The following is an 8,676-nucleotide window of genomic DNA, read 5'->3' as shown; positions in this document are numbered from 1 at the left end:
TCCCTACTGCTCTCAGCCCTTGAAGGACCAGCAGGTCCTTCCTTCCTTCTCTCAGGTCCCTTCTTACTATTGCTGAAGAGATGTACGTCCCTTCCCTACTGCTGTCTGGTCCTTTCTTACTCCTGCTGAAGGGAAGTAGGTCCCATCCCTACTGCTCTGGGCCCTTGAAGGACTAGCGCTCTTTAAGACAGATCAGTTAACACTGGCAGGGTGGCTGGGGTAGGAGCTATTCATCTTTCAAGGGCTCGGGCCAGGTGGGCAGCAGCAAGTGGCCTAGCTTCCTTCTCCTGGGCGGTGGAGGTGGGCGCTCACAGCAGGATGGATGTGCAGGGCGGTCTCCCTGGGATGGGGATCCGGCAGGCTGCCGCTGGTACAGCTCGGGTCCGCTAGGCTGCCTGCAGCCCGGCCCCACCACCCCCACCCCTGCCCCCGGAACTCCCAGGCACTGTATCAGTGTTTGGGCTCGAGCTGTCCTGTCCTGGCAAAGTAGATTCTGAAGTTACGACACTAAATGCACCTCAACTTGACAGTAACTTCAAAAAGCTTCACATCTTAGAGTTGAAACGAAGGAAAAGTTGCCATCCAGAAATTGAGAAAGGAAAACTTCAGCCTTGGACAAAACCACTAGCGGAAGAACCCATTTGTGATCCTGTACATGCAGCTCCAGCCGTGTCTACACGTGTGTTTTATATCAGCCTAGGGGGTTGCTGTCCAGGTATATTTCTTGTAGTACTAGTATTAGCTGTTTTGCATCTTCATAGTGTAAAAAGGATTGAACTGGGAGATAGCATCAGCGCCAGCAGTAGTTCCCAAGGGCTGTCTCAGTCCCCGTTGTTCCCAGATGTCTCGGTATGTGAGAGGCAACACACCCAACAATACAACTCCCATCTCCAGTTATCTGACCTTGTGGCTAGAGGAGTACAACTTGAGAAGTGTCGCTCTTTTGGAGGCCAGAGCTTAGGTGAATGATATCAAAATATCTATCCAGGGAGAGGAACTCAAAAGATATATTCTAAGAAGGTACCTTTTGGTGTACTTCCCATGGGGTTTATGTAGACAAAAAAGATCCAGATAAAGAGCAACAAGCATTTGTAAAAACAGTTAGAGATCGAGCTTCTGAAATTCAGGTGACTATGATGCTCCCTGAAAGTTGTGAGCTATGAGATCTTCATCACAGAAATCTTCCTATTAGCCACGTGTGAACAGAAGAAGGGGAAAAGCCCATGGTGGATTGCCTTACATGTACTGGGGGTATCTTAAATTGTTTTTATGACAGTGCAAATATGTAGAAGCCGATAGTCAGCAGGAAACTTCTCAACAAAAGCTAGTTCACATGGCTGCTCAGATTGCCTGTGGAATGAGCTACCTGGTCAGAAAGAAGTCATCCATAAAGACCTGGCTCCTAGGATCTCTGTCATTGATGACAACTTCAAGTTAAGAGCAAAGCCACTCCCTCTCCAGAGTCTTGTTCCCCATGGACTCTCACTGTCTGGGGAACAACAAAAACACGGGATTGATGGATGGCTTTTGAAAGTCTGGTTAAAAATGAGTTCTCTATCCTTCCCTGGTGATCCAGTGGCTAAGACTCCACACTCCCAATGCAGGGGCCTGAGTTCAATCTCTGGTGGGGGAACTAGATCATGCATGCCACAACTAAGAAGTCAGCATGCTGCTACTAAAAGAGCCCACGTGTTTATGACTCTGGCCAAACGCCCTAAGTGGACATCTACCCGTTTGATGTGGCCCAGTACCTGAAAGAGGGTTATCAAATAGCCCAGATTATCAACTGTCCTGATTTGCTGTGATGGCTTGTCCTGGGCCTTCGATCCAGAGGAGAGGTGGAGTTCCAGAAGCTGGCCCAGTGTCTCACAGAGGTCCATGCGGCTCTGGGGGCCTGTGTCTGACTCTCATCTCACAGTACCCCAGCATCAGGAGGAAGGTGCCTGTCAAGGCCCACTTGGAGCCAGCCAGTCACATACATCACCCAGAATCACAGAAGCAGATTTGTGTTCCAGAACAACGTGCCTTAGGAATGCTTTAGCATCTGAACTTTCTAAGACAGACTTATGGATATGGAATACTTTCTCAATATCACTTTTATTAGGTTTAACTAAAATGTTGTGTAAATTTTTTACACATAGTTGCCTTTGAGGTATAGGTATATTCTTACAAAATAGTTTTTATAATTGTTTAAACATACATATTAATCTTACTACCAACTGCTTTTTATTTTCTTAACTTCTGCAAGATAATGCACATGATTCACCTTTAAAGTTTAGCTTTCTTTCTTTCTTTTGGGAGTAATTTGTCTTCAACATAGAGTACTTTTCCTTAGGAAAATAAAAACTGTCCAGCAGTTATGGGCTAATGCCCGCCTCTCCTTTGCTGCAGAGTAGCTACCTTGGTCCAAAGTGCCATGGAGGAAACCACAGATGTGAGCAGAGGATAGTGGCCATATAACAAGTCTAGTGTCACATCTAGGCCAGCTTCTGGTGGGTCTTGTTTGTTCCCTGTGGCCCTGCTTATGCCAAAACACATAATCGCTTCCATCCTGTAATGGCTAGTCTAGCTGAACTAATGATTAGGGGTTGATGAGCCCATATCACGATGGTCAACTCTGACATTCCATGACCAGAGGCCTCATCTCTGCCAGGCCCCAGGAACATACCAGGAGCCACATTTAAATGGTGTGACTTTCTCCAGTGCAACACTCAGGGTCTGTGTTGTGAGCCTTCAAGTAGAAAATGGCACGTAGCACCTTTCTGGCCACAGATACCTCTGACATCATGAGTTCTGCTGGGTCATCTGCCCAAGAAGCAGCTCTAGCTGTGCTCATCGTTCGCCAGTTGTGACTGCTTTTGTGCTGGGACAGCAGGTTACAGCAGGGACCTGGGGTCTGTGAAGCCTAAACTATTTCTTCTGTACCATTTACAGGAAACCTAAGGCCACAGTGGTATTAAATGAAGATAGGATAGGGACCACACCCTTGCAGCCCTTGAGAGGTTGTCAGTTGGTACTTGTCTCTGTATTTCGTCCAGGATATTGTGTACATGTACTATTGGTGGATGGGGAGGTAGGGTCTGAAGTTTGAATCTGGAATTCACTAATATGGTAGCCTTCACCTCACAATAATTTACCAGCTACTCAGGTCTCAAAGAATGTCACAAGTCCAGGGAATGTGAAATGACCACTGTGTGGTCTGTGGACCCAGTGACAACCACTGTAAGCAGAACCTGGGACTGCTGTCCATTGATGGCCTGGTAGTCCAAGCATCGCTTCAGCAACTGGGGGACTATGATGATGCTACGCTTCCTGTGCCTGATATTAGGACCACACTAGGTGCAACGTGAATGTGAGAGTAGTTTCTGCTTCTGCAGGTTCACTTACCCCAGTGAATAACCATGTGGCTCTTTGGGAAAAATGGAAGGACTTTTGCACTAGATGTGGTGATGAAAGGGCCTTCCTCTTTAGAACATGGCTTCTTTCTCTGGTGATACCTTCTGAGAAGTGGCTCAGATCTGGAAAATGGGCCTGGATCAGGTGTTTGGTAGGGATGGCTGCCTTTGGCTTCCTGATCATCCAGCCTTGTGTTCTGTCTCTCTTTATTTCTTTCAATGGTACAGTTTGTATCTAGGTTCCTGCCCATCTGCTTGCCTTTAGGATCGCCCTGTGTTATGAGCCAGCATCATACTATCTGCACTCAGGCCCTGGCTGGCATTGAGACTCCCTAATCACTTTGACTCCTGCACCTACTTTTCTGCTGACCTAGAGCACCCCCACCTGGAATCTGATTTTTCCACAACTCCCATCCCTGTTCCTGATAGAAGCCCACAGGAACACCATGTCCTATCACCATCCCTGACCTTCTGCAAAAGTCATCTTTGAGCTATTGGATATGCTTCTCATCCACGCTTTCTTCTCGGGCTCCATGGAGTCCATCAGGCTTTCCTATGGAGCAGGTGGACTGCACTCTTTCCTGCCCTTTCATACCGTGTCCGCCCTGGCAGATTCACTTCTCTGAGCCTTGGATCCCCTCCTCTACCACCTGCCTCGGAAGTTCTAGATCTTCTCTTTCATGCCATGTGAGCCAGGCCTTTTTCTAGGTTTCTAAGACCCATCCTAGTGAGAGACCACCACGTCTCCCTGGCCTTGCTACGCCCAGTGACCCGTGATTAAAAACTCTCCCTTATCTAGGTTTGGGTTCTGAGCTCATCCTCCCCACCCCCAGCCCCACTGGCTGTGATCCGCTTCCTCAGGAACAGCCCCCTCACCCTCTGCGTCTCCCACAGGACACTCAGAGAGAAGCTGACAGTCCTCTGGATTTAGGCCTTTCCTTCTGAACCAGCCTGGCCCATCCCTGGGAAACACATGTGTCGGTTAGTGCCACATGCAGAGCTTGTGAGCAGAGTGGAAATGGAGCGTATCCAGGGTTGTGGTGTTTCTTGCCTGACTGAGGCTTCATCATCTTCCTCAGTCGTAACTGGTGAGGGGGTGGGGTGGCCCGGCGGGGCAATGCTGCTCTGTCAGCCCAGCCCTGCAGCCCTACTCTGCTCTCACAGAACTGGGAGAAGAGGCCTATGTGTCTTCTCCCAACCTCACCCTCACTGCGGTTTGCCTTCACAGATGCTCACTCTCTTTCCTTTAACTTCACCGTCGATCCTCAGCCCAGACCTGGACAGCCGTGCTGTGAGGTTCAAGGCCAGGTGGATGGAGAGGTTTTTCTCTTCTATGATCATGCTAAGATCATATTCACAAGTCCATTGGGAGAAGAAGTGAAACCATAAAGGCCTGGGAAACACAGATTGAAATACTCAGAGACATCAGGGACCAATTGCTTGGCTTTACACTGGAGAAACACACAGTCACAGGTACGTTAGACAGTCCAAGTACAGGAGGAGCAGATTGGAGGCTTAAAAATACAGTTGGATATTAGTCCTTTCCTAGATGTCCAGTGGAAAGAGCAGCTATTGCATGAGAGACCAGGGCCAGATTAGCTGCGCCCAGTTGACATGGACCCAGGGGAGGTGGACCCAGGTGGGGCAAAGAATCTGTCAAGCCCAAAGGCTGAGCTCTTTCTTTCCCATGGTGGGAGCAGACCCTCTCACCCTGCAGGCCAGGATGACATGTCGCTGTGAGGATGACAGACACGTCAGTGGATCCTGGCAGTTTGGCTCGAATGGACAAATGAGCCTCCACTTTGATTTGGAGAATGGACACTGGAGAGTGGGTCAACCTGGAGGCAGATGGATGAAAGAAAAGTGGGAGAATGACAGAGCTGTGACCGACTTCTTGAAGAAGGTCTCCATGGGAGACTGTCGGGCTTGGCTTCAGGATTTCATGGCGTGCTGGGAGAAAATGTTGAAGACCACGGGTAAGTGAGAAGGGAGGAGAAAGTGATAGTCTTCTCATAGTGACATGGACCCACCCGTGTGTGTGTGTGTGTGTGTGTGTTTGAGAATGTGATCCATCAGAGGTGAGTTGTCCTGGGAGAGCAATGACCCGGGGATGCTCTGTCATCCTCCTTCCTCTTCTACCCCCTGACGTCTCTCCTCACAGCACAGGCCTTTGGACGATTGATCATGGATTTTCGCTGGTCCCAAACCTGTAGACATCTTTTTAATTTCATGGATTTATTTCTCACTCTACCCTCTTTCCAGAATCATTTTTCAAATGTCACCAATCCTACTTCTGGAAATTCAATATCACCTCTGCTGTCAGCTCCTGAGGACTCCATTTTCATGTCACCATCTCTATCTCACAGCAGGACTGAATGGCTGTGTTGGAAACCTTGTTCCTCCATTAGCTGTCAGAGCCCCCTGAGGACTGGACTCCTCCCTTCCCCCCATCTCACCTGAGGATCTATCTCAGGGGCCTCCATGTGATATGTGTAAACTGTCTGCAAAGTAGGGGTACCTGAGTCAGGGGGCGAGGAGGCATCAGCTTAGTTTGTGGTCTGGACAAGGGCTTCACTCTGACACTCCTTGTAGCATCACCAACCACGGGCCCCTCTACCGTGCAGCCCACGGCCACAGCCATCAAGTCCAAAGCCTGGATCCTCCCGTGCTCCTCACCAGTTTCATCACAACTGTCTTCCTGGGCTGAGTCCTTTCCAGGAAGAGGTCCTGAGGGCAGAATTCAGAGGGAAGGCAGGGGTACAGGGCTGGAGTGAGGATGGGGAAGGTGAATCCCAGCCAACCCCTGCCCCTCACTGAACCTCCTCATCCTGGAAATGAGCAGGGGTATAAGACCCCATATCACCTGAGAGCAGAACTCGACAAGCTCAGCCCTGAGTTCTGAGCAGTCCTCACTGTCAGGTGACATTGTGAAAAGGGAGGCGCCTTCACTAGGCTGAGGGCCTATTGATGCTTAAATGGTTCAGCCAAGTCCCCTGACTGAGAACAGACTGCTGGCTGGCAGGGCCCCGGTAGGTGGTGTGAGAACAGCAGGCACTCAGGGGGAGGGCAGGACTCACAGGGGCTGAGAGCAGTGTGGGGGCTTCACATGATATGTCAGTGGGGAGGGGACCCAACCAGGGGCCAAGATGAGAAGGGCCCAGCTCTCATCCCAGGAGGAAGAGGTGGGAAGGCCTTTGCAGACCCAACTCCAAAGGCCTGTTCTCGCAGGAAGCTGCCTGGGTCAAACAGGCAAGACAGGAGCCCCACAGCAGAGACTGTGGGAAGGGCTGAGGCAAGGCCTGTGCTCCTGGAGCAGCAGCAGTTCTGACTCAGCCTGTGGCCTGCAGGTCACCAGCCTCCTGGGGACCCAGAGCCTCCATCACTGAGCAGCCCTGCCTTGAGCAGAGGTGACTGGGGATGGTGGGCCTGAGCTGGGGTGGAGGCGCCCAGCTGGGGGGACCAGGAAGAGATGGGGGTAGGGACCCTGGTCCTGAGAGCTCTGTGTGCTGCTGGCTCTGAGGCTGGAGGGGAGCAAAGGAAGGAGGTTTGCCTGCAGCCCCTCAAGGCTGTCAGGAAGCAAGGCCCCTCCTCCAGGGACCTGCTCCTTGGTCCTTTAGGCCCCCCTCAGGGAGGATCCGGACCTGAGTAAAGGGAGCAGATTGATTCCCCACTGGCTCCAGTCCTGAGCCTGAGCAGGGGGTGTCAGGGCCTGGGGTGACTCTGTGATGCAGGAAGGAAGGAGGAGGTGACAAGAAGCTGCTGGGCATGGAGTGGGGGTGGGGGTGGAGGACATAGGAGCCTCTCAGTGATGGCGGGGCTGGAGGGTGGGTTAGGGAGGGGCAGGCCCAGGAAATTGACAGGAGTTCCTCAGCCTCCTGGACCAAGGCCTCTTCCTTTTTGCAGGTGATGCTGCTCCCAAGAAGCCCCAACAGGTGCTCTGTCAGCCTCAGGATTCAGTCTTTGCTTGGCTACCTTTGTTCTCCTTCTGTTCACTTTAGAGCCCGGAGAGCAGACCCAGGAATTCTGGAATTGAGCTGCAAGAATTGCTTGTATATTTTTGAGATTAATTCTTTGTCAGTTGCTTCGTTTGCTATTGTTTTCTCCCATTCTGAAGGCTGTCTTTTCACCTTGCTTATAGTTTCCATTATTGTGTAAAAACTTTTAATTTTAATTAGGTCCCATTTATTTATTTTTGCTTTTATTTCCAATATTCTGGGAGGTGGGTCATAGAGGATCCTGCTATGATTTATGTCGGAGAGTGTTTTGCTTATGTTCTCCTCTAGGAGTTTTATAGTTTCTGGTTTTACGTTTAGATCTTTAATCCATTTTGAGTTTATTTTTGTGTATGATGTTAGAAAGTGTTCTAGTTTCATTTTTTTACAAGTCGTTTGCCAGTTACCCCAGCACTAGTTAAAGAGTTTGTCTTTTCTCCATTGTATATTCTTGCCTCCTTTGTCGAAGATAAGGTGACCATAGGTGTGTAGATTTATCTCTGGGCTTTCTATTTTGTTCCATTGATCTATATTTCTGTCTTTGTACCAGTACCATACTGTCTTGATGACTGTGGCTTTGTAGTAGAGCCTGAAGTCAGGCAGGTTGATTCCTCCAGTTCCATTCTTCTTCCTCAAGATTGCTTTGGCTATTTGAGTTTTTTTTTTTTTGTATTTCCATACAAATTGTAAAATTATTTGATCTAGTTCTGTGAAAAATACTATTGGTAGCTTGATAGGGACTGCATTGAATCTATAGATTGCTTTGGGTAGTATACTCATTTTCACTATATTGATTCTTCTGATCCATGAACACAGTATATTTCTCCATCCATTTGTGTCCTCTTTGATTTCTTTCACTAGTGTTTTAAAGTTTTCTATATATAGGTCTTTTGTTTCTTTACGTAGATATATTCCTAAGTGTTTTATTCTTTTCGTTGCAATGGTGAATGGAATTTTTTCCTTAATGTCTCCTTCTGTTTTCTCACTGTTAGTGTATAGGAATGCAAGGGATTTCTGTGTGTTGATTTCATATCCTGCAACTTTACTATATTCATTAATTAGTACTAGTAATTTTCTGGTGGAGTCTTTAGGGTTTTCTTTTTTTTTTTTTTCTTTTTTGGTCTTTAGGGTTTTCTATGTAAAGGATCATGTCATCTGCAAACAGTGAGAGTTTTACTTCTTCTTTTCCAATCTAGATTCCTTTTATTTCTTTTTCTGCTCTGATTGCTGTGGCCAAAACTTCTAAAACTATGTTGAATAGTAGTGGTGAGAGTGGGCACCCTTGTCTT

The 8,676-nt window shown here is 48.5% G+C and overlaps 1 pseudogene; it reads left to right on the top strand.

Moving 5' to 3' along the window:
- The first annotated feature begins 318 nt into the window (after nucleotides 1–318).
- LOC147366305 (UL16-binding protein 3-like) lies at nucleotides 319–6,102 on the top strand (annotated as a pseudogene).
- The last annotated feature ends 2,574 nt before the right edge of the window (nucleotides 6,103–8,676 follow it).

Source organism: Bos grunniens, chromosome 9, assembly GCF_055505025.1.
Source record: "Bos grunniens cultivar Pamir isolate PY7600 chromosome 9, Bosgru_T2T1.0, whole genome shotgun sequence".
In the NCBI taxonomy this organism is placed as follows: domain Eukaryota; kingdom Metazoa; phylum Chordata; class Mammalia; order Artiodactyla; family Bovidae; genus Bos; species Bos grunniens.
This window is presented reverse-complemented; position numbering and strand designations above follow the sequence as displayed.